This window comes from Pinus tabuliformis, chromosome X, assembly GCF_031772625.1.
Source record: "Pinus tabuliformis cultivar Carrire ecotype Pingquan chromosome X, CPIR1, whole genome shotgun sequence".
NCBI lineage: Eukaryota > Viridiplantae > Streptophyta > Pinopsida > Pinales > Pinaceae > Pinus > Pinus tabuliformis.
In genome coordinates, this window is record NC_142308.1 from 1,260,531,271 (window position 1) to 1,260,558,630 (window position 27,360).

General features: G+C 34.0%; 1 pseudogene; it reads right to left on the bottom strand.

Moving 5' to 3' along the window:
* Positions 1-12,504: 12,504 nt before the first annotated feature.
* On the bottom strand, positions 12,505-13,065 carry LOC149144570 (uncharacterized; annotated as a pseudogene).
* Between the last annotated feature and the right edge of the window lie 14,295 nt (positions 13,066-27,360).

A 27,360-nucleotide genomic window follows, 5' to 3' on the forward strand; every position in this document is an offset into this window, starting at 1 on the left:
GACCAATTTCCGTATATATTGTTTATATGCATAATTTCCATCTTTTGGACTTGCAAAAGGTGTAAAATGATTATTATAAAAATAGGATTTGTAAATTCTAGAAGACTTTAAGTCTTGGATGTGAAAACTTAGGGGTTGTAGATAAAACCTTAGATCTGATGTTTCTGTTGAAAGAAGAAACCCTAGTTCATGCAAGGAAGGAATGGTATCATGTTGATGATGAGGACAAGGAGGAGAACCATATATGCACATACAAAAGTTGTGCATATACAGAAGATGTGCACATATACAGAAGTTGTACATATACAGAAGATGTGCGCATATACGAAAGTTGTGTATATATGGAGGTTATCGTATATGTGTATTACGGAAGTTGCAGACTATTTTTATGTATGCACAACTTCTGTATATGGTTGCAGAATATTTTTATTATGCACAACTTCTGTATATGTGCATATATTGAAGTTGCACATATATGGAAACTATGTGCATATAAGGAAGTTTCACATATATGGAAGATATATAGAGAAGTTGTGCATATACAAAAGATATGTGCATATATAGAAGTTGTGCAGAACTTCAACCTTTATATACGCGCAACTTTTATATATGCACATCTTCTGTATATGTGCATATATTGCGTATATGCATATGCATGTATACGAAAGTTTCACATATACAGAAATTGCATAAATTATCTATATACGCATCTTCCATATATGCACAACTTTTGTATATGTGCATCTACTGTACATGTTCAACTTCCATATGTGTGCATATACAGAAGTTACACATATACATAGTTGTGCACAACTTCAACCTACGTACATACATAGCCTTCATATGTGCACAACTTCTGTATATACATATATGAATATTGTGCATATACAAAAGATATGCGATGAAAACGATATGCATATCTTTCGTATATGCACATATTTTTCATATATATGTTTATTTTGTATATGTTAATTTCTTTTGTATATGTGCATATTTGGAAGTTGCGCATATACAGTAGATGTGCATATACGAAAGATATGCGTATATATAGAAGTTATGCATATACAGAAGATATGCACATATACGGAACTTGTGCATATATGGAGACTGTCGTATATGCATGTTACGAAAGTTGTGCACTTTTGTATATGTGCAACTTATGTGTATGCGCATATACGGAAGATATGTGCATATACAGAAGTTGCACATATACAAAATATATTCACATATACAGAATTTGCATGTATACGGAAGATATGCATATCTTCCGTATATGCCCAACTTCCATATATGTGCATATTTTTCGTATATGCGCATATATTATTTATATGTGCAATTTCAATCTTTTGGACTTGAAAAAGGTGTAAAATGAGTATTATAAAAATAGGATTTGTAAATTCTAGAAGACTTGAAGTCTTGGATGTGAAAACCTAGGGCTTGTAGATAAAACCTTAGATTTGATGTTTTTGTTGAAAGAAGAAACCCTAGTTCATGCAAGGAAGGAATGGCATCATGTTGATGATGAGGACGAGGAGGAGAACCAAAACCCTAACTACTCATGGTCCCTTGTATAATGAGAGTTAACCACTTTATTTATTAGCTATGGGCTATTTTTCTAATTCATTTCTCTATTTTTTTTCTCCAATCCAAAGAACTCTTCAATTCTCATTTATGTCAATTTTTTTTCAATGGTTAAAGTATCTTCACTTTAAGTGGAATCATCCTTAATTTCACTTGAGGGATAGTTGCATGTTTTTCCAAATCATTCTAATATGTAACCTTCCATTATAATTTGACATCATCTTCGCCTATTATATCGTCACTTATCTTGGTGTATTCTTCTAGTGTCTCTCTTCTAAGGAGAATGCAACAATGTTTAAATATCATTTTAAAGGTGATATATATGTTTTTCAAGATATACATTATTTTTCGTTATTATATATTATGTAAATTTGACTCAATGAAAGAGTGAGACTTGCTTGGTCAAACAATGGTGGTTTAGGGAAAACAATTTTGCTTACCCATGGTTTTATGCCCATGAATTACATGTAATGTTATCTTTAAATTCTTGGGAGTACTTCATTGCAATGTGAAAGTGATGTGAGCGATGAAGGATCACCTACCTGGGTTTTATCTAAAGGGATATTAATACAATATTTTTTTGGCTATTTTTTCCATATATTAGGGTTTTCCAAGATAAATTTTGTGTTTATAATATGTTATTTGTTGTTTTCTTTAATATCTCTTAGTAATTATATTTCTCTCCCATAATTTTAACATGGTATCATAGAAAATGGCTTTATTTGTCTTGGTGGAACATATAGACATATCCATGCATATTTCTGAGCTTATATATGTTGATATAGGGTGTATATCTAAGGAATATGTTAGGTGTGTAGTTGGACCTATTTTCAGGTGATAGATTTCCTAAGAATTGGGTATCAACTAGGCCTTTGTGTTGCACATAGTGTTGCCATTGATGACAACAAGATGTCATTACTTTCAAAGGGAATGTATGAGACAATAGCAACATGTCTCTTTATGAAGTGATATGATAGTTGGATCTTTCAGAAAGTCTCATTACATGAAGATTTAGGTGCTTGAAGTTGTTTTAGTTTTTGACGAAGTTATGTTGTTAAAAATAGTCTACAAATAGAATGGTTGCATAGATCTCCTAAATAGATTTCCAATGGTATTTCCTTCTTAGAAAAACCCCTCCCAGATGAGAGGTTATGGCTAGTTGAAAATCATCATTAGTTGTATTGAATTAAAAGAACCAAAGTGTTAGGTCCCTATAATACTAGTGTATTCCCCTTATTGTTATTAGTGTATCCCCCTATTTTTATTTGTGTGCCCATGTATCCCCCATGTTGTTGCTATTGTGCCCCATAGAAGCCCACTATTGTTATTGTCGTGCCCTTTAGATTCTTATATATACCAAGGTGGTCGTATCATTTGAATCATCCAAGAATTGTTCATTTTTTTAATGTAAAGGATATTTCCCCCTCAAAGAGGATAATTTTTAAGTTGTTTATCTATCTTTTATGTGAGCTAGTTGCATAAAATTTGGTATCAGAGCTTTGGATTATAGGGTTTCACATCTTCAAATAGGTCATCTTGGAATTTTTGCCATAACTTTATCTATATGCAGATTTAGAAGCTGAAATGCCGACCACGTGGAGCTAAACTCTTGTATAAATTTCAGATCTTGCTTCACTATATTTTTTGATATATGATCCACGGAAGTTAGGTTTTTTTCAGTCTCCAGAATTCCATCTCAAACAAGTGACCTAGGGAAAATGATCATAACTTTCGTTTTAGGAATCAGATTTGAATTTTGTAAAAAGTGGCTAAAAGTGCATTGACTTTAGTCTTTGCTATAGTAATTTCAGTTTTGAATGTTGAAAGAGGGACATGTGGAATCACATAAAACTTCACTCTACTGAACCAGTTCATAGTCAAGCCATCATGGGATATCTGGCATAACTCTATATTGAATAATCCAATATTTCTCACTTGTGGAACTGTAAAGAAGATTCATAGGGATGAAATAGGAATCAATATTAGATCATGGAAATCCGAAATTATAGAGATACAACAATTGCAATATCGAGCTCCAAAAAAAATCAAATAAAAGGGTGTGTATTTTTTACATTTTGTCATAAGTTTTGTTTGAAAAATCAGTTTGAAGTGATTGAAAGGGAATATTGAAGAACATATATAAGTATTTGGTTCTAAAATTCCTCCAAAACAAAATAATTCTACACCCATTAAGCCCTTAGAAAGCTTTACTATGATGCACGAAGAAGAATTGCAACATGATATATCAAAATTACGGGACCAACTGCAACAAATTTCACTCTCACAAAGAGCAACCAAAGATGACATGGATGGTTTAAAAGTAGACATGGAAGGTTTGAAGGATGGCTTGGAAGCTAAGATGGATGGTTTGAAATTAGACATGGAAGGTTTGAAGGAAGGTTTGACAAAGTTGTTGTAAGAAAGGCTTCTCAGTGGTGACAAGGTAATCCATGAAAATCATGATGAGGACAAAACTAATATGAATTATGATTTTAGAGACTCCAATGTGGGGTTTAAGAATCACCACATTCTAAATATAGATATGTGTTCTCCTCCTCGTCCTCATCATCAACATGATGCCATTCCTTCCTTGCATGAACTAGGGTTTCTTCTTTCAACCGAAAAATCAGATCTAAGGTTTTATCTACAAGCCTTAGGTTTTCACGTCCAAGGCTTCAAGTCTTCTAGAATTTACAAATCCTATTTTTATTAAACTCATTTTACACATTTTTCAATTCTAAAAGATGAAAATTGCACATATATATAATATATGGGCATATATGGAAAATATGCACATATACAGAAGTTGGGCATATACGAAAGATATACATATCTTCCGTATATGTGCAAATTCTATATATGTGAATATATTATGTATATGTGCATATCTTATGTATATGTGCAACTTCTGTATATGCACATACACATAATTTACATATATACAGAACAGCACAACTTTCGTAACATGCATATACGACAGTCTCCATATATGCACAACTTCCGTATATGCGCATATCTTTTGTATATGTGTAACTTCTGTATATATGCATATCTTCCATATATGCACATCTACTGTATATGCATATCTATTGTATATGCGCAACTTCCAAATATGCACATATACAAAATAAATTCACATATACGAAATAAACGTATATATGAAAAATATGTGCATATACAAAAGTTACGCATATAAGAAAGATATGCACATATTTTGTATCACATATCTTTTGTATATGCAAAACATTCATATATGTATATACGGAAGTTGTGCATATATGGAAGTTGTGCATTTATGAAGGCTATGTATGTACGCAGGTTGAAGTTGTGCATAACTATTTATATGTGTAACTTCTGTATATATTCACATATGGAGTTGAAAATATACGGTAGATGCACATATACAGAAGTTGTGCATATATGGAAGATGTGTATATAGATAATTTATGTGTCACTTTAGTCACTATATATATGCAACCTCCATATATGTATAATTTTCGTATATGCGCAATTTCTGTATAAGTGCAACTTCTGTATATATGCATATCTATTTATGCATATACGCAAGATATGCACATATACAGAAGATGTGCATATACAGAAGTTGGGCATATATAGAGGTTGAATTTATGCACAACTTCTCTATATATCTTCCATATATGTGAAACTTCCGTATATGCGCATAGCTTCCATATATGTGCAACTTCAATATGTGCACATATACAGAAGTTGTGCATACATAAAAATAGTCTGCAACCATATATAAAAGTTATGTATACATAAAAACAGTCAACAACTTCCGTAATACACATATACGATAACCTCCATATATACACAACTTTTGTATATGCACACATCTTCTGTATATGCACAACTTCCGTATATGCACATATATGGTTCTCCTCCTCGTCCTCATCATCAACATGATGCCATTCCTTCCTTGCATGAATTAGGGTTTCTTCTTTCAACAGAAACATCAGATCTAAGGTTTTATCTACAAGCCCTATGTTTTCACATCTAAGACTTCAAGTATTTTAGAATTTACAAATCCTATTTTTATAATACTCATTTGAAACCTTTTGCAAGTCCAAAAGACGAAAATTGCGCATATAAATAATATATGCCCATATGCGGAAAATACGCACATATACGAAAGTTAGGTATATGCATAAATTATGTATATGTGAACATATTATGTATATGTGCATGTCTTCTGTATATGTGCAACTTCTATATATGCACATATCTTCCATATATGTGCAACTTTTGTATATGCGCATACAAAAAAATTGCACATATACAGAAGTGCACAATTTTCGTAACATGCATATATGACAATCTCCATATATGCACTTCCGTATATGCACATATCTTTTGTATATGAGTAGCTTTTATATATACGCATATCTTCCGTATATTCACATCTACTGTATATGCACACCTATTGTATATGCGCAACTTCCAAATATGCACATATATAGAAGAAATTCACATATACGAAACGTATATATGAAAAATATGTGCATATACAAAAGTTGCACATATACAGAAGAAATTCACATATACGAAATAAACGTATATATGAAAAATATGTGCATATAAAAAAGTTACGCATATACGAAAGATATGCACACCTTTTGCATCACATATCTTTTGTATATCCAAAACATTCATATATGTATATACGGAAGTTGTGCATATACGAAAGTTGTGCATATATGAAGGCTATATTGTATGTACGTAGGTTGAAGTTGTGCACAACTATTTATATGTGTAACTTCTGTATATGCACACATATGGAAGTTGAACATTTACGGTAGATGCACATATACAGAAGTTGTGCATATATGGAAGATGCGTATATAAATAATTTATGCATAACTTCAATCATTGTATATATGCAACCTCCATATATGTACAATTTTCATATATGCGCAATTTATGTATGTGTGCAACTTCCGTATATATGCATATTTATTTATGCATATATGCAAGATAAGCACATATACAGATGTTGCACCTATATAGAGGTTGAAGTTCTGCACAACTTCTGTATATGTGCAACTTCTCTATATATCTTCCATATATGTGAAATTTCCGTATATGCGTATAGCTTCCATATATGTGCAACTTTTGTATATGCACATATACAGAAGTTATGCATACATAAAAATAGTCTGCAACCATATACAAAAGTTGTGCATACATAAAAACAGTCTGCAACTTCTGTAATATGCATATATGATAACCTCCATATATAGACAACTTCTGTATATGCGCACATCTTCTGTATATGCACAACTTTCGTATATGCGCACATCTTCTGTATATACACAACTTGAAAAACTGGGAATCCATAAGTAACCATAAAGACTTCACCTCTTCCTAGAGGGATTTGAGAAGCAAGGCAGACCTAGATCAAGGAGATCTTCAGACTCTCCAATATCTTGTAGATACAAACCTTCAGATCCCTAACGAGGGTGCCTTCATTGTTGGATAAGTGGTGGAGGAGGAGGTGGCAAAGCCTGTCCGGCCTCCACGCGTGCCCCACCCCCATGTTTAATAGATGTGATAGCAAGTTCCAGCATGCGAGGTTGGCACCCACGACGATGGTTATTAAATCCCTTGCTTAGAATTGGTTACGCATTTCTTAGTCATGGTGAGAGATGGTAGTGTTGTGAAGTTCGGTAAGCGTTGTGGAGCTCCTGCACGCCTCACAAGGTCTAGGCTTTGGGGGAAAGGCAGAGAAACCAATAACTGGTGCACAATGTGGGGTGTGTTGTTAGCATTGGATGATCCTTGGGACCCTGGAACATCCAAGGAGAATGAACCTATTGGAATTCTCATCAGCCTAGTTCGTTTGCATGGTGCAGTATAGGGGAGAGGAGAAGAGCCAGGGTTGACAAACCTTGGCCAAGCACTGCATGATTATTGCCTTCTAGTTCATTAGTAATGGGGAACTTGTGGGGAGCCTTCGACAAGACTTTGGTTTCTGAGGGCCCCTGTGAGGAATTACAGTTGGAAAGGGCTCGAATAGCTGGAGGAAATACATAGAGACAAGTGTAGAAGAGGTGGCGAGACGTCGTGTTCAACTTCCAAAGCCCTATTTTAATCTAGGTGGATATTGGTGGCCACCTACCTATTCCACCTAGACCCCCTAGCCAGTTTCATCTGTTTCCTGTTCGTTTCAGCATTTACTATTTTTAGCAGTTTTTCGGGTCCTGAACTTATGGAGCAGTTTTGATCCCCTAAACAACATTTTTTTGGGGTCTGTGACAGGCTCGTAGCCATAGGAAAGGGCCTGCGATGAAACTTGTAGTACTCAGAGAGACCTTTCCAACAAGGTATCGTACACACCAAATAGAGATAATATGACCAAGTTATGACCCTAGGAAGTTGGCTACCCAACTAAACCCAACAAGGCCCACAAACTCTTGGTGTTACATCTCCTGGGTTAGGGTTTTGGTTGTTTGCGATTTTTTCATGTTTTCTAATAATAAATAGGCCATTGAGCCTCATTGTAACAAAGTTTTAAGGCATGTAGCCACCACATTTCTTCTTAGAGATAAGCTACCATCGCCCGAGTTATCTTATTTCCATTATGTTTGTAAACATAGTTAAGTATTTTTCTATTAATGAAATGAAGTGTTTTTCTGCTGCATCTCTGTGTTTATGATTATATCTGTAAGTTCTTGTGTTCCTGTTTAAGTTTGGATCATGTGCTGAGGAATCCTCATCCCTCTTTGCCTGGGTATGGAGAATTTATTACGGTGACGACCGGTGTAGGATAGCCTCTAAATTCTCTTTGGGGGAAGTGGTAGAAGTTACATTGTTTTTTGTTGTTGTGTGGGATCGGGAGGGTGTTTGTGTCTGTCGCCCTTTCAGGTGTTTTGGGTACGCCGAGATGCCTCACCACTGAGGGAGACCACGCCATGGGGGTGGCAATCCACGACAAGCATATCAGTCAGACCAGGAAAATGACACCTTGTCGGGTTCGTCGGGCAGCCATGAGATAAAGGAGAAATTTGATGGATCCCTAGGGCATGTGGTTGCTCCATCGACACTTGAGTCTATCGCTGTTAGAATCTGGAACATTTAAGTCAACATGGACAACCTTAGCAACCAAAGGTATGATGACCATAACAAGCTGGTAGCTTTCATCAATGACATTCAATTTGGCCAAAGTGAAATCATGGACCAATTGGATAATCTGTGACGCCAACAAAGGCACACCGACAACCACCTTCGCAATCTAGAAGCGAGGGTGGAGCATATTGATTTTCATATGCACGAATATGCTAGTTATTTCGCAGCTCCCTCTATAATCCTCCCCCCCAACCCCACTCCTTAATATGCTGATTTCTGTTATGTTTCTCTTTTTGTTTACAGTATGTATGTCATGGCTCCTAGGCCGTCGAAAAATAATGCATGAAGCGAGTAGCTCATGTTATCCTCCAGGTCCCAATCTCAACAACTATGGTTGGACTGAGAGAAAAGGACCTATTGAGATGCATTTTGTACTCTGCACTTTGATGTTAATATAATGATTGAACTTTGAATGACAAAAAAAGACATTAACATTATAAAATACCACATAAATTAAACTAAAAATACATTTATTAGATACATAAATAAATAAATAATATTTAAAAATTTATCAAATAACAAAAGTGGATAATGATTATCATAGAAATATATACTTTCCTAAACACTTCCATTTGCAACTGAAAGTACACATTCATAAACATTTCAAACACTATTAGATATGGTAATGTTTCAATATCTAATAAGGTTTCAAAGTTTAAATATATTTTGTTTCTATGGAAAGCATTAATCAAAATAATCACTATCAATTTAGATGGGATGAGTTTAAACTTCAAATACATTTTATATGGATGACTTTTCTTTTATGAAAATAATAATCACTATAAATTTAGATGTGATGTGATGAGTTTTTAACTTTAAATACACTTCCATTTGCAACAAAGTACACATTCGTAAACATTAGATATGATAATGTTTCAAGGTTTAAATATAGTTTGTCTCAATGTAAAGCATTAATCAAAATAATCACTATAAATTTAGATGGGATGAGTTTAAACTTCAAATACATTTTGTATTAATGGCTTTTACTTTATGAAAATAAATAATCACTATAAATTTAAATGCGATGAGTTTTAACTTTAAATAAATTTAAATAAATTTAAATGTGATGAGTTTTTACTTTAAATACATTTTGTATAGATGATTTTTATTTTAGGAAAATGATTTTTGTTTTATTGAAAATGGGTTAAATATATATAAATATTTTAATTATTGAGTCTAGAGGTTTATTCTACAGTTGAGTATGAGGGGATGTATGAGTAAGATGTTTAAATTTTATATGTTTCAAAATTATTTCAACAAGAGATTTAAATAAATTATTTGAAGATCTATATTAACTAATTTATGTCAATGTCAACTTTATATATGAAAAAATTGTTAAAATAAAACATTTTAATGTTGTATATAAACAATCAAAGAGATTTAGAACAGTCGGTGAAGGAGCGCACTGCTAAGGCGCTCCATAAGCAAAGGTCATCGGTCCTAGTTTCGTTGATACCAAAAAGTCCAGCATGGTTTCCGCTGGTGCAACTCAGGTCAGGTGCGATCCCCAGGTACGCCCTTGAGTTGTGGCCTCTCAGCCACAGGGTAAGAGTGATTTTCAAGATTCGCCCACTTATCAACCAAAAAAAAATGTTGTATATAAACAAATATTTAATGTGAGTTATTAAAAAAATACTTTAATAAGAATTAATATTGACATATAATTTAAAATATATTAATAATAATAAACCATTTTAATTTGTGTGATAAAGTGTCTCGATGTACATGTGATGTAAAATATTTTAATGTAAATTAAGTATATATTATATATCATTTTAAAAAATTATGTATATATCATGAAGAAATGAATTTTTTATGGTTAAAACCTTTATTTGGTCCTATATATATTTTCTTTAGCATTCAAAAATACAATTTAAATAATGAAAAATAGCACATTATATTTTGCACTCTAAAGAAGTTTGCATGTGAAAAAATTTGATCCCTCTCAGCTCATGTTAGATACGTACTTGAAATAGATCTACCCTAGTTTTTAATAAAAAATACTACGCTGGTTTTTAATAAAAAGAATATAAATTTAGAAGATATTTTTTTAAACGGTTATAAAAATTAATAAGATTTTTTTTAAATAATAATAAGTTTTTTTCATTAATAAGAAATTTATTAAAATAATAATAACATAAGTTTGTATTTTATTTTTATTATAATTATAATGATATTTTAAATATTAATTTATTTGAAATATCATGAATTTAAAATTAAATATAAATATTATAAAAATAAATTTATTATTATTTTAAAATATAATTGAAAAGTGCAATTATGTAAATAATTACAATCCAACATAAAAATATAACTAGGTAAATAATCACAAATAGAAAAATGCAAGTAATGATATGGCTTTTTTTGTCCCATTAGTAACACTATGTCTTAATATATCACGATAGAGGATCAATGTCTTAATATACCACCATAGAGGATATAACTAAAATCTTTGATCATTAAACTTTTCTACTCTTAAAGATACCCATGCTCTTTACTGATTACCTAAACCTTGGCAATAGATGAGCTATTTTGAGATAATAACCTTTCCCAAATTCCACTTAAGATTTTGATAGACTAATGCAAAAAAAGCTATAATAAAATAATATAAAAAACTTGAGAACAATAAGGGCATACACAATAGTATGTGTCCAAAATACCCTTAATGAAGGAAAAATATCAAGCTTGAGGGCCATAACTCTCTTTCTCATTGTATTAACTAATTCGTCATAATACAATATTTAGACAATTTATGACTTTAAAAACACTACATTGTTAAAACCAATTTAATTTACAACTTCAATTCTTAAAATAAAACTAATATACAATGAACGAAGAAGTTGTCCAACATCACTTAGCCTCATTTACTTAAAATATATATATATATATATATATATATATATATATATATATATATATACAACACATATCTAACCATTAACATTAAATTCTCCATACAAGATAATTAATTAATTAATTATAGTCATATTAAACAAAGCATTAAAAACAATGCTCCTCAAATATAATCAACCTCACTCCTTTAAATTTTAATTTATAAAACAGATATCTAAATTTTAATTTATAAAACAGATATCTAAATTAATTTAATTAGATTTTTAAAAATATTATTCAATATAAACATTAGAGTTTCATTGTGTGTATAAATTAAATGGACAAATTTATTTATAAGATGAATTATTTAATATTTGATTTAATTAATAAAAAGATATAAGATAGTTAAATATAAAACTATTAATGATAAATATTGTTTATTCAAAGTGTTTGGATTGTAAAATTATCTATATATATATATATATATATATATATATAAACTGCCTTTTTAATATAAAGAAAAAGAACTTCCTAGGAGAAATAAAATAACTTAAATCTATTCTCTTAATAATAGAATTGATTAAAAAATATAAATAAATAAAAATGCTTAAAAACATAACATATAATTCCCCTTTTTCCGCTATTATTATTAAAACTTAATTATAGTTTTGAAAAATTTACCCATGTAATGGCTATACTTTTGAAAGTTGTCGAGCCCCGAGTAACTAATTTTAACGAACGAGTTTATTGAAAAAAACCCTAAAGGCTGTCAAAAGCGAGAAAAAAAAAAAAAAAAAAACAAACATTGAGTGTTTATTCACAATAGCATATGAATTGAGCTCCTGTACCACGCAAAATGAAAATTCAGCCGGACATTTGACATCCCAATTCGTAACAAATATTCTACTATTCCAACTTCACGATGACAAGAATATGTGGCCTTAATTAATTCACCTCTGGAATGCTCTCTAACGATGGTCTCCATCCATTGTTGCTACATTTTCTTGTGACCACATAATCTTCTTTACACTGAAGCCGAAGCAACAATGGTTTTTCCTTCATACACGGATCTGAAAGCAAAGCTTACAGTTCTTGTTTCGAGATTACCATCTGAACCCTAATAATACCGCTGCTATTCTGCGCACGCGTGAATGAAGAAGGCGGGCAAGTACTCTTAGGCCCTTCACTGGTAATTATGCGCCCGAATCGGGCATTCGACCCTGATAAAACGCCGTCAATGGAATGAAAAGACAAATTAGGAATAAGTAGCAGCCGATAAAGCTGCCCGAGAACCAACTTCTTGTCCGGTGAAAGAGAGCGGCATTTTGCATCCTCAGAATGCACAACCGAATGCTGTGGGTACGCCGACATGTGATCTCTGATGACAAGGGGAGCCGTGAATTCCATTATCTTTCCGTCAGATCTTGTCACCATTATAAATTCCTCACGGCCCATGAAATGTGCAGAGAGGTTTCCGAATCCACGAGATGGCAGACAATTACCCATAATTAATGAAACCTAACGCTGCTTACATAAAGAGATTTTGCAGAGCGAATCCTTTCCTAGGAGCAACAATGAAATCTGCAATATTCTATGGATTGCACCGTTGCATGAGTAAGTTATCAGAGAAGGGAATTTGTGCAGCAGTGAGGTTACTTAATGAACCATGGAAAGGAATTGAAATGAGGGAAAGAATGAATAGCAACTCTTAAAAACAAGTCATTAAATGTTAAAACTGCTCCATTTGATCTTCAGTTCGGGCAGAAGACCTCTCCCAACATCAACTTCCACCAAAAACCAAGCTAGTTGTTTATCCAGATGGCCGAAACAGTCGTCATCCCAATAATAAAAGCATCATATCTGATTTGCAATCTTTTTAATGGCCTCGACATTCCAAAGTTCCAGAGGAAGCCCTGGAATTTTGGCACATAAACTGTTCCGCTTGATTGGAGCCGAAAGGGGTCGAATCCAAGCATCCATGGTTGAAGGGTAAGGAAATCCCTGCCTCTGACACATTTTTCTTAGGGATAAGCGCAGCATCTTCTGGCTCGAAAAAATGGAAACAGAGCGGCACTATTCATTTCATAAAAAAATTCCGGCGGGACTACCCAATTTGAATTCAAAATTTTGGGCGGCACTTACTAATTTGAAATGTTGGACGGGGACTGGGGCATTGAATGAATGTACGTGGAGGTATTGAATGAAGGGTTGAAGTCCAAGCAGTGCAGTCATATAAATAAAGTTGCAATGATGGAGCTGCCGTCGAGCCGTGAACGCGGCTGGAGAAACCATGCTGGTTTCTGTGGAGTCAAGCCGTGACCGCTGCCGGAGAAATCATGGTGATGCATGGATATGTATGTTAATATTCTCATGCAATAACCCAATTCGCTGAGTGACTTGTGTTTAAGCGTGGCTGAAATTTGTTAGATTTATTTCAAATCGGTAATATTTATAGCAAATCATTCTCCATATTCCTCACCTCATTTTCGCCCAGCGTCTGGAGATTGAAAACGTTCATTGAAAACAATTTTTAAAAAATCTAGGAATTTGGAAATACCAAACAATTCTACATCTTCTTCATCCTCGTGCAGGCGATGAGTCATTGGTGGCAGAGAACGATTCATGAGTTTCGAACCTGCAACTCATTAAAGTCAAAACAATGTTCATTAGTTGATTTTTAATTTTATATTAAAAAAAATATTATTTTAATAAAAAAATAAATATAAAAATATGGGATATTATTGTATATATTAATGGTTGATTATTTAAAATTTTGTATTTCAAATATTATCTTAGTCTTTTTTTAAGGATTTTGTGCACATTAATTTATAGATCGGAATAGCGACTTTTTAAATATTTTTTGGTTCATTTTTTAAAATTTTAATATATTTTTTATAAAATATTGTTTAGTATTGAATATCATAAATTATTTCAATTATGTATTTGTTATAAGATTGGTAAAAGATTCTAAATTGGAATGATGAATTTTACAATATTTTTGGCTCATTTTTTAAATTTTAACATATTTTTTATAAAATATTGTTTAGCATTGAATACCATAAATTATTGGTATTATTTTCAATTATGTATTTGTTATAAGATTGGTAAAAAATTCTAATTTTTTGTTTTTAAAAATTTTGTTAAGGAAATAGATGGTTTTAGGTTCTTTAGACCATTTAGACAATATTGAAATCAAATTTATTTCAATGACCAATAATTATAAGGATGACTTTTCATTCTAATGAGTTACATGAAAAAACCTTCATTTATATTAATCTTGATATCTAATTTTACTTATAATTTCTATATCATCATTGAAAACAATTTTTAAAAAATCTTTAAATCTTTGAATATCAAATATTTATTTTATTTTATTTTATTTTTTATTTTTATTTTCTTTTTCAGTACAAAAAAACATGATTTTGTATTAATATTTGATGAGGTGCAAAATTTACGTATATTCTGGTGGAGATATACCAGAAACAAAAACATAGACTTAACAAGTATATAAAAAGCCACCATAAAACATTACCTCCTATAAACAGTACAAGGAGGGAAAACAAAGATATGTGATAAAACATAGGATATATGTATGAAATCAATATACAAACCAAAAAGTTAGGCAAAAGTGAGATAAATCCCTATTAATATAGGAACATCACCTGCAAAAGATGAAAAACTTGCTTTGCAAAGGACATTGTGAGAGACCCAGTGGCCAGAAACAAAAATGAAAAACAAAAAATAGGGAGAGAAAGAAACGAATACAGATTATGTTCCAGGGAGGGAAAAATCCTCTATCTGGTAAGTAATATTACCTAGAAGAATGTCCATTTTCCATTTACCCAGTTGTATTAGTAGCCCTTTCTTTGACAAACTGTCTGCTTGTACATTTTGTGATCTGTCCACATGTTGAATAGAATAATCATTTTTTCCTTTCTAGAAAAAATCGATTATGTTCATCCATCCTGTTAGCATTTGATTTTTTATGGAAAGTTTGCCAATGACATGATCAATTATGATTTTAGAATCTCCATAGATATGAAGAGCCGGGATGTTTAGGAAAGTACTGAGATATAGGAGACCTGAAAGTGCCATTGCTTCAGCTTTGTTATTTGTGCCTTTTCCACCATTCCAGTGAATGGAAAAATTCTGATGTTCATTCATAGAAATGAAAATACCATAGGCACATATCCCGTTTTGCGCTGCCCCATCGAAAAAAGCCCTAGGGAATTTCAATTGAGAAATTTTTTGTTTCCTGATTTTGTTTTTATATTGTATGATCTGAGGTGAAAGAGAGTTATAGAGAGAGATGATCTTGTAGAAAACTAGCTGAAAATCTTCCTGTTTGTTTTGAAACAGATACTTGTTTCTCCACTTCCAGATTGTCCAAAAAACAATTTGTGGAATGGATCTCCAGGATGTTTTCTGTGCACTCCACCATTCAAGTGACTCTTTAAGAGAAGAATGTAATATAAAACTGAAGCCAAAGTAAGACGATAGGTTCCTCCATACCTGAAGGGTGATGCTGCAGTTAAGGAACATATGATAATTATTTTCCCCGTCAGCTTTACAGATTGAGCATAAACCCGGTCCTGTCTAATGTCTCTTTTGTAGATTTTCCCATGTGAGGTTTTTATTATGGTAGACAAGCCAAGAGAAAATAATAATTTTGTTGGGGACACCTGTTTTCCATAACGGATAAGGAAATAGACGATCTGAGAGAGAAAGTTGGCTTTTGGTTAAGAATAAATAGAATTCCTCAACATTTATGTTTTCCTTTCCCCTTTTCCCCTCCGGGTGAGGAAGTCACATGTTTCGGTGCCGCAAAAACCGATATTCTTCATGATCATCATAGTCTTGTTCCATTGGAGAGCCAAATTTCCTTGTAGGCCCAACTCTTTGGCTTCTTTCCATATGGGAGAAGGTCCCTGCCAGCCTGCGATGACCTGACTCCAAACAAAAATCCTCGAACGATGGAAGGAATTTTTAATTTGAGGTGGTATAATGAGATCTTTCCCTGCTCCAGAAATGGGATCAAAGTCAATATACACACTATTTCCATTCTGTAAGCTCCAAGAGAGATTTTGAAAGAAAAAAGACTTGATTTTACGAAAACTCTGCCAAATAGCAGAGCCATGTGAGGATCCTATAGTACCTTTCCTGTACCAGAAAGAGAAATCTTTATTGCCCATGTACTTTCTTCTTATGGATCTACTCCATAAGCCATCTTCGAATATACTCCTCCATAGAGATTTACATAACAAGGCCATCCCAAATTTACGAAGATCCATGATCCCCCAACCTCCTAGATCCTTAGGAAGAGTAATATTTGAAAGTTTTGTCAGATGAAATTTTCTTTTTTCTTTGCATCCACCCCAGATGAAATTTGTTGTCAGTCTATTCAGCAATTTTATAATACTAACCTATAAAACAGGTGGGCCCAATACACAGTCAGTTGTGCTAGCACAGATTGTGCTAAAACCTCTCTTCTTGCCATGGACAAACACTTATTTTCCCAGCCTGATATCCTTTTGAAGTAATGGTTAGAGATCCATTGCCAGTCTGCTCTAGTATAGCAAGAGGGTTTAAGGTGATATCCGAGGTATTTCATGCCGTCCTTTATGACCCTTGCTTTTATGTTATACAAATCTACCAAGTAATCAATGATTTCCTTATCACATTCCCCATGATAGAAGATGGATTTACTTTCATTTATTTGAAGGCCAGTAGCTTTTTCAAAATTCTTCAGGATGTTATAAATACATATCCAAGTGAGACGACAAAGCATTCCGAAAATCAGAATATCATCCACAAATAGGCTGTGAGAAATGTAATTTCTTTTACTGATCATCATAGGATGGCAATGCTCCTCGGAGACAACTCTTTTAATATGCAAACTTAGGGAATCCATTGCCAGGATGAAAAGAAGTGGGGAGAGGGAGCATCCTTGTCTCAAACCTCTAGCAGCAGGGAAGAAAAAAGAAGGATATCCATTGATAAGGATAGCAAAATTAACATTTTCAACACAAGCCATGATCCAATTTGAACAAGAGTGATTAAGGCCGATTTTGGAGAGTAAACATCTTAAAAAACCCCAATCAAGATAGTCATAGGCCTTCTTGAGATCAATTTGTAAAATTGCAGCATCAAGCTTTTTTGTATGTAAAGAGTGCAAACTTTCCTGAGTGTTTGCAACTACATCATGGATGTTCCTGTCTTGAAGGAAACCATGTTGTTCCTGTGAAATGAATTTGGACAGGGTACCTCGGATTCTGCCAGCAATGATCTTTGAGATAATTTTATAAATTGCATTGCACAAAGAAATTGGTCTGAAATCCAAGAAGGAGGTGGCATTTTTCTTTTTTGGAATGAGGGCAATGTAAGTTGATGATATGTACTGGTGAATTTTTCCTGACATTCTTGATTCTTCAACCATACTTAGAATGTCCATCTTAACTAGATCAAAAAAGTGGATGAAAAATTCTATAGTCCATCCATCTGGGCCTGGACATTTATCTTTCTTAAAGGATTTCATTACAGATAAAAGTTCATCCTCTGAGACAGGCTGAAAGAGATAATCATTTTGTTCCTCATCGAACATGGTAGGAAAAGGATCAATACCCCAGAAAATGTCTTCAGCCATGCAGTTCTCATTTCTTTTGTAGGAATTTTGGAAATAACTTACAGCCGCCTTTGAAATATCTTCCTGAGAATGTAAAATGTTACCTTCCTCATCCTTTATCTCCCATATAGTATTAATGTCATGCCTCTTGTTAGCATATCTATGAAAAATTTTAGTATTTTTGTCACCTTCCTTTAACCATATGGCTCGACTTTTTAATCTCCATGAGGCTTCTTCTATGGAAAGTAGACTGTGTTTCTTGAATTCGAGCTTCTTTATACGATAGCATAACTTTAAAGGAAGACAATTGTCAGACATTCTAGAAGCAATCCTGTCCAGTTCCTTCTGAATATCTTCTAGAGCTTTCCTATTAGATTTTAGCTTGTTGATTTGCCAGGATTTAACTATGTTCCTGAGGGAAGCTAGATTATCAAGAAGATTCTGAGAAGGAGATGAGCAATCTAGAGGAGAGCAACGGATCCATGAACTCTGAACGAGGTCATTAAACTCAGGGTCATCCAACCAGATTCTATTGAATTTGAAAGGAAGGCCCTTCCGGATACCATGATTTTTCCACTGCAGAGTGATTGGCCTATGATCAGAGATAAAACAATTGACAATATCCGAAGCTGAAGAGCCCAGACGTTCCAGTAACTTGTCATGAAGCAAAAAATGATCAAGTCTTTTGGCTAGATAAGAGGGGCCAGATCTTCCATTATCCCATGTTGGGGCTATTTTAGGAGGACAAACATCAACAAAATTATGATGGAGAATGACATCTTGAATAAGTCCAGCCAATGGGTCGGCCTTCCTACCCCTTCCCCAAACTTCATCACCACTCAGGGTACAATTTAAATCTCCAGCTATCAGCAATGAGTCTATCTCCATAATTTCAGATGAAAGAAAACAATTCTAGAAAGAGAAACGGTCCTTATAAGGTGCATAAACATTTAGAATATGGATGGGACCGGGAATGCCATGAAAATTTGCTAGTAGCAAGATACCAGCAAAACATCTGAAAGCTTTAGCCGATACCCATGTAGGATCCCATAAAACAACAAGCTCTCCTGATAGGCCATTAGACTATATGGCTACAATGTGCCAAGATGGGAACATTCTCCTGAAATAAGAAACAGTTTCAGATCGTCCATGCATTGTCTCCTGGATGAGAAATATATTGGAGTGAGATGTAAGGAACAAGTCCTTAAGGGCTAAAAATTTTGGGTCCGCCCCCAAACCCCTGATATTCATGGACATTATTCGGGTCATGAAGAAAGGTCAATAGGCTATCTTGCTCTAAGAGGCCCATGGGAAGAGAGATCAGTTATGGGAATGTCTATGAGGAAACGATCCATACTTGAGTTTAGAGGGCAATTCTTTCTTTCTATGGAAGTGTCTGCTTCCCCTATTTTGCTTCCTTCTGACGGTGATGTTTCCAGCCGAGGTTGGGCTAATGTGAGGGGAAACAGGCAAGAAAGGTTTATGAATGGTGAGGGGTTGTAGATCAAGAGACTTTTTTCTGAGGAGAAAATCCAGGTCACTTCCCACAGAGTTTGAAGGTGAGGAGATGGGGGAATTTGGGGGGGTAACAGTGAGGCAAGGTTCTTTTCCTTTTGATAGGTGAGATGCTCTGACTGGGGAGGGTGAGGGGGAGGGAACATAAGTGATGTGAGATGAAGACGGGGCATTGTAGAGAGGGTGTGGAATAGGTAAAGGGGGAGGGACTTCCTGACAAGGAAAAGGTTCAGAAGGGGGAGGAGAGATGGGATGAGCAGGATCCCTCACCGGTGGTGATCCTGATTTTCTGGGAAAATAGGATGTAGAGGGAGCAATAATCGGAGAAATTCCTCTTGAATTTTGAGTAGGAGACGACTGAGGGGAAGAGTATTTTGAAGGAAAGCTGACTTCCGAACAGATTCCTTTCTTAAACTTTCAACCTCCAACTGTTTTTTGCCTGAAAAATTTGTATTAGATTTATCCTAAAACTTCCTTCCATGTAGCCAACCACCCGGACGAAAAGGGAAATGCTCTTTAATATGACCAGTTCTGTGACAGGTCGAACAATGGAAAGGGACCCCCCAAAAATCCAACCTCTGCTGCAAATTGATATCACCCCAGTGAAGGTCTATATGTTCAGGAAAACCACCACGGTATTCCTTTTCAATGAGGATCCAGGCCACTCTTTTATCCTTTGCCCCAAGGCATTTCGGGTCCACATAGACAAATTTCCTGATAGCATTCCCAATATCTATTAATGTCTCCTTTGTCCATAATTCAATTGGGAGGCCAGGTAACTTAATCCATATGATTTTATTGGAAGGGGTGTTATGCAGAGGATTATATCCAATATACCAGTGATGAAGAGCCAGGAAGCTCTTACCATGAACCCATGGTAAAGTTCGAATTGTCTCAAGGTCCTCCATACTCAGAAAGTGGAAGCTATACCAATTTTTCATAAGTCTGACAATCGTAGGAATATATCCTAGTAAATATTTCCATTTGGATCCAAGCCAATTCCTCATCTGGGGGTCGTCCATATTGGGGAAATACCAGCGTCCAACTAGAGCACGTTTCTGAAGGCTGGAAATTCTATCAGTAAGGGTCACACTGTCGAGGTTGATGGCAGGGGGCGGGATGGTCTTTATAGGACGCTGCTTGTGTTTACGTCGTGGTAATTCATATTCGCCACCCTGATAATCACGTGCCAGAATGGTTGATGGGGAAATAATTAATTCAGCTAGCGTAGTCTACTAATCACCCGGGATACATGATCCACTGTGGAGCGTTTCCGCTTCAATGGTTGCACGTACCAGCGTGGATGAGGCAGACACATCATACAATATTTCCATCAGGGCCGAGAAAGGAAACCAAGGCGTCAGCAACCCTGACAGATGATGTAAAAGATCCAAATGTGTGGGATCAAGTGCAGTCAGATGTTGGTTGCAGGGATAAAAAGAGAAAAGGACACATCCCATATTATGAGGGGAATGTTCGAGTGAGGTGAAATATTTCCCGTTAGAAGAATGCTGACAAAATCTAGGAAAACATCATGAAATATCGGCTAGAAAAGGATAAGAACGACTACTAAAGTACTTTCTTGCTGACATAACCTTGGGAAAAAATGTGTGGAGTCAGAAAAAGGAAGGGAATGTGAACCTGCTGACGTTAATGGGAGATATCGGTGGTGGGGAAATAGGCTTCATAACATTCATCCAGCCAGCTGTCCCTTTACGGTCAACATGCATCCACCCACACGCCATAAAACAGGAAAGAAATCACCGAATATTTTTTCCGTTATCGGAAAAACCAGACAGAAAGGCCATGTTCACAATGAGTTTGATCTTAGTATCCAGACAAAAAGATAAGGAAAAAAGCCAGAATGGGAATAGGATTCAAAAAATTTAAACATTTATGACTTCGAGAAACTACAGAGGCCAAAAGGACTTCCCTGTGAGTGCAGACAGCGAAAAAACTCTCTAAAAATGCTAATTAAAATACTAAGCAGCAACAGTAGCAACTTTTACATTTACACCACCATTTCCCAATTCTACAACCAAAACCTAAACAAGGCCGAGAAACAATACAGGCATTTGACATCCAAAACCACACATGCTGGCAGAAAGAGAGCTCATAAAATATGGTTTTTAGACGGAGAAAAATCTTGTTATTAAAACAAATAGACATGCAGTCCCAATTCCAGTGGATAAAGAGATTTACAGAGAAAAAACTTTTTCGATTCTTTGCTATTTTGTTCAGATATCATCAATGGAGGGACTGCATACCTTGTTGAAACGATACTCCTGTTAAAAACCAAAAACGAGCCTCGAATTGTAGTCATTTGTAAGCTAGCATTTTCTTCTCAATTGAGATGAGCAGTGTGGCACTAAATCTGTCTCTATTGTACAATTTCTAAAGCATCCTTTTTTGCACCCAATTTTGTATCTTTTTTTCAACAAATTTTGCATCATATTTTTCACCAAGATTTGCATTTGGCTTTACAACAGATATTGCTTCTAGTTTTGTGCCATATTCTTACATCATTTTTTGCTACCTGTTTTGTGCCATTATTTGCTTCTAGTTTTGTGTCGTAATTTCCATCTAGTTTTACACCATCTTTTGCGTCTGATTTAGTGCCTTTTTTTGCATCCAGTTTGTGTTAGTTTTTGCATCTATTCGTATGCCATTTTTTGCTTCTAATTTTGTACTTATTTTTACATTTATTTTTGTGCCAATTTTTCTATCTTTTTTAACACCATATTTTGCATCATATGTTGAACTTGATTTAGTGCCAAATTTTGCATGCATTTTTGCACCATTAGTTTCATCCACTTTTTCATTTTATTTGTCTCCTTTTTTTGCATCCTATTTTGCATCTAATTCTGCATCATTTGTTTCATCCAATTTAGCATCATTTTTAACACCATTTCTTGCATCCTTTTGAGCATCTAAATTTCATCTTATGTTGAAGCATGTGTTTTGTCCACCTTTTCATCCCATTTTGTGTCTAATGTTACGTTCAATTTTGAGCCATCTTTTTGGTCTACTTTTCCATTTGTTTTTGCACCAAGTTTTGAATCATTTGTTGCACATCATTTTGCATGTCAATTTGCATCCAAATTTGAGCCATTTTTATGCCCATTTTTGCACCAATTTTTTCTATTTTTTTGTCCAATTTTGCATCATTTTTTATGTCCAATTTTGCATCCTTTTTTGTGTCTATTTTTGCATCCTTTTGGGCATCCAAATTTGCATCCTACTTTTACACCATTCTTTGCATCCTCATTTTGGTGTCCATTTTTTGCATCATTGTTTGCGCCCAATTTTGTATCCTTTTGTATGCCCTATTTTGTTCCTTTCTTTGTGTCCAGCATTGCACCTTTTTCTAATTCTACTTTAAAACACTTTTGTGTCATTTTTTGCATCTTGTTTTGATTGCTAGTTTAACATCCAATTCTACTCCCAATTTTTCATCCATGGTTACGTCCACTTTTGGCTTCTTGTTTAGAGTTTTATTTTTATTTCTATTTATGACCCCCTCTATGGGTTCATTTTATTAATTTCAATTACATAGTGAAATATATTACAATTTCTAAATATCATTTTGCTGTAGGATTTAATGCACGGTTAGATGAACATAAAAACCTCTTAGTTTATCCCAGAAACATAGGAGAGGTTGATTAAGAGAAAGGTTGTTTTAAGGCTCAGGATTCTTAGTATATCAAGGTGTAGCGTATAGATTAAGAAAAACATAAGGAATTCTTCTGAGTCCTCGTATGAAGGTCTTTTTGGAGTTTTTAGTGTAGCTAGGAAGCGCTCCTAGCTAGCTCCAAAGCTTGGTCCTACACATAAGAGAGAGAACAAAGAAACCTTGACAACATAATATCTTGATAATCGAAACTATTAGAAACATATAAATATTACTGAATAAATAAATATAAACCAAAATTCCATACATTCATTAGTTAAATAGAATAAGTAAAGAATCAATAGCAGCATATGGAAGGAAGAACAATCGATCTATATTAATAAAGGAGTTGGAGGAAAACTACAACCATCGGATGCAGTTGCAACAACACCTCCCCCAACTCCTAGCTCCAAAACTCTCCCTCTCAAGATAGGTCTCAGCAGCGTGACAATACAAGAATTCCCATCATTTTCTCAATGGCCAAGCCTTCAATATATAGGAAAGTGAAGGATATGAATATTTCCCAAATTTTTCATTATTTCAATTTGGTCAAAATCTTTTGGGTGAATAATGTTTCCTCATATAAAAATGGTCTTTTTAGATGCTTTTGTGCTTAGGAAAAGGCTTCCCCATGCTTTATGGCTCTTTCCCGCTTTTGTATGCTTTTTTTTAGGAAAAAGCTAAAGATGAGGATAAAGAGATCACATTCCACCACATGAGTTTCCGAAAGTGAACAAGAGTGTCAAATTCTAGTTAACTCGAGTTTTTTTCCTCGTGACTGAGTGATAATTTTGGTAACAAAATTTAGATGAAGGGGACAACTTGTTATAGACTAGGATAATGTGGTCCTCATGGTACATAACTTGTATTACAGTCTTATATAGTCTAGGAGAAAAGGGTATTTCAACCAACAACATAGTATTCTCCTCCAAGATGATGAGGTATTTTCATGTATAACACATTTAAGAAGCTATCACAATTCAAATTGATAACTTAATATTTGTAATCAAATTTAAGGGTAATTGAAAACATTCATTAAAAATATAGCAGTATCCTCATATGTAACAATTCTACATCAAAAAGTCATTGACAATTTTCAATATACATATATGACTACTAAATCAACACTTATCACAGATATCATTATTCCAAGGTAAATTCACAAATTACATCCAAAAATAGTAATATCATCATACATAATGATTCTCCATCAAAAAGCATTGACAGTGTTCAACACATTATAAATTAACAAGATAATACTAATAATATCCTCATCATCTTTAATCAAATCAACTAAGATTCAAATGTGTGATTATCATATCAAAATCTTTCGTGAACACCACTATTCTAAGGTAAATAACAATGTAAACTTTGAAACGGGAACTATAAACTCAAAACGGGAACTCTGGCCCAAAAACCCCAAAAAAACATCAAAAATAGTGCTAAAAACGAAAAGTGTGTATACTGGAACGATGTTTTTTATTTTTTAGGCGTAAATTTTGAACATGTTTTAAAAATGGCAGTGAATACGAAATTTACTATGAAATTTATGTGCAAATAATAGCTTCAAAATGAAAGTAATGATACTGGAACAATGATTTTTTTTTTAGGGTCAATTTTCGAAATTTTTAAAAAATGCTAATAAAACCAAATTTTTATGTCTCAAACAAATTTATTTATGAGGAAAAAACACATTAATGTTTTTGGTAGAATATCATTTTTCTTTCCTAAGTATAAATTTAACATGTTTTCAACCATAACATGCTAGATACAAAAGAAATTGAAAATTTTTCAACTATAAAATTAAGAAACCATGACATTATGAAAAAATTACATCACTAAATGAATTCAAAAGTCTTTATTTGTATACTAAATAAAACATACATTATATCTCTAATTTGATATTGCATTGTAGATATTTAAACAATAAAATTTATCATACTTAAGACATATAATCCAACAACATAAAAATGATTCATAACTTCTCATTTAACACCATATGGAAAACATTAATTTTATTTGAAGATACGATGCATACATCAGTTATATAAACTGTCTTAAACAATTATTCAAAATCACTCATATTTTCTTGCACACCATCAGAATTCACATCTTCAGATGAGTGACTGGATGCTGACGAAGATGTTCCATATTCTTCTCTTTCATCAACTAGTGCCCCATCCGAGTCCACATGCATGCCAAACATTCCAGGTTTCAAATTTCTTCTAGATCTACGACTGGTTTCAGCAGACTCCCATGTCAATATTGTTCCTTCTGGTAAAAACCTTTTCAGAATCTCTATCGTCTTGAAGCGAAGAGTTCCTCTCTTTGTTAAATTGAAGTCATAAACAAGTATGTCAACATCCTCCAATTGTAATATGTCTGTGCGGCGACGATTTATATTTGTACCCTTTCTTTTTCTTTTTCCGCCATTTTTTTGTCAGCTACCATCTCTGGCTTATACACACCATTGAATGGGTGTGTATTTGTGGCATACCAATGTACTTCAACACCTGTAACATCCTCATTTTCTGTAAAGACCTTTATAACTTTAGCAACCCAAAATGGATAGCCATTGGGATCTCCATCTGCTAGCACTCCAATCATGCAACCCTCCTTAATATCCTGTACTGAACCCCTGTAAAGGTCATCCATGGCTTCACGTTGTGCACGAGATCTTCTGGAACCAATATACATCTCTCTTTCCATTGCCTGTGAAGAATTAATAATACCTTGACTTTGTTGATGTTCAACAATGTTTACTTCCTCATGTTCATTCGACACATTTTGTGGCCAACTAAATGGATTTTTCAAAGGTATATCTTCATTTGTTGTTGCTGAAATGATATCACTTTGATTATTGAAAAATAATTCCCACCAAACTGAATCAGCAATGTCAAAGTACTCATATCTATATCTAATACATTTTTTAATTTCTTCCAGGCAATCAGAATAATTTATATGTCTATTCTGTCTGCGTGCATTCTGAACTTCACCAACTGATTGTAATAACAATATTTTTGATGCAAATATTGGACGATCTGGAATGAACTTCAAAAATTGCAAACCTGATGACGGTGCCCATTCTGTAGTAGTTGAAAACTTCTTGCCCCATATTAGTGTTTTCCCATCAATTTTTTTGATACGAAATTGATGTTGGAAGCTAATGTCATTAAGTTGTTCAATGCATTTCCCCTCACCATATGATCCCAGAATAAACCTTCGCATGTCAACAGTTTCTTCCAACACATCAAACGTAGGCTCTGGCATGTATGATTTCTTAATACATTCAATTAGTGATGGCAAGCTCCCAACTTCCTTCCTCCTCAATGTGACTGAAAAACGACTGAACATCTGATCAATATGGTCATGAGTGTGCCCAACAAGAAGGAAACCAACCTTTACCTTTTGAAAAATTCTCAATTCAACAAGCATGTTTAGATATCCAAAAACAACCTGATTTTTGTTTTCATGGCAAGTGTTGTCCAATTGTAGATACAAAACTTCAGGAAGATTACCAGACCAATGAGAAATCACATCATGAATTATGGTTATGGTCAGATTTAAATCATTATGAATATTTGGAGCTGTGAAGTACACCCTTGGCAACATTTTCCCATTGAAGACCATACAACCGACCAAGTGAAACTGAATAAAATTTTCCTCTTGTAAATTTTTGGGTGTGCGAACAAAATGTGGTAAAAGTGTTTTCTTCTGGTCCATACCATCAATTATCAAACCCAAATATTTATTCGGATTATCATAACACTTATTTCGATGCTTGTACAACTTCTTCCTTTCATTTGTTTGTTGTTCGCGATGCTCCTGAAGTTCTTTGACAATTAAATCTACACAACATAAAAGAAATTCATTAAGAAATATGTTTTCATAGTTGATGACTATACAATTTTAAAAGTTAAAGTTATGAACGCTTACCTCTTTCTGAGCCTTCACATTTGTCCCTTTTTCATTTAAGAGAAGCACATGTACTGCA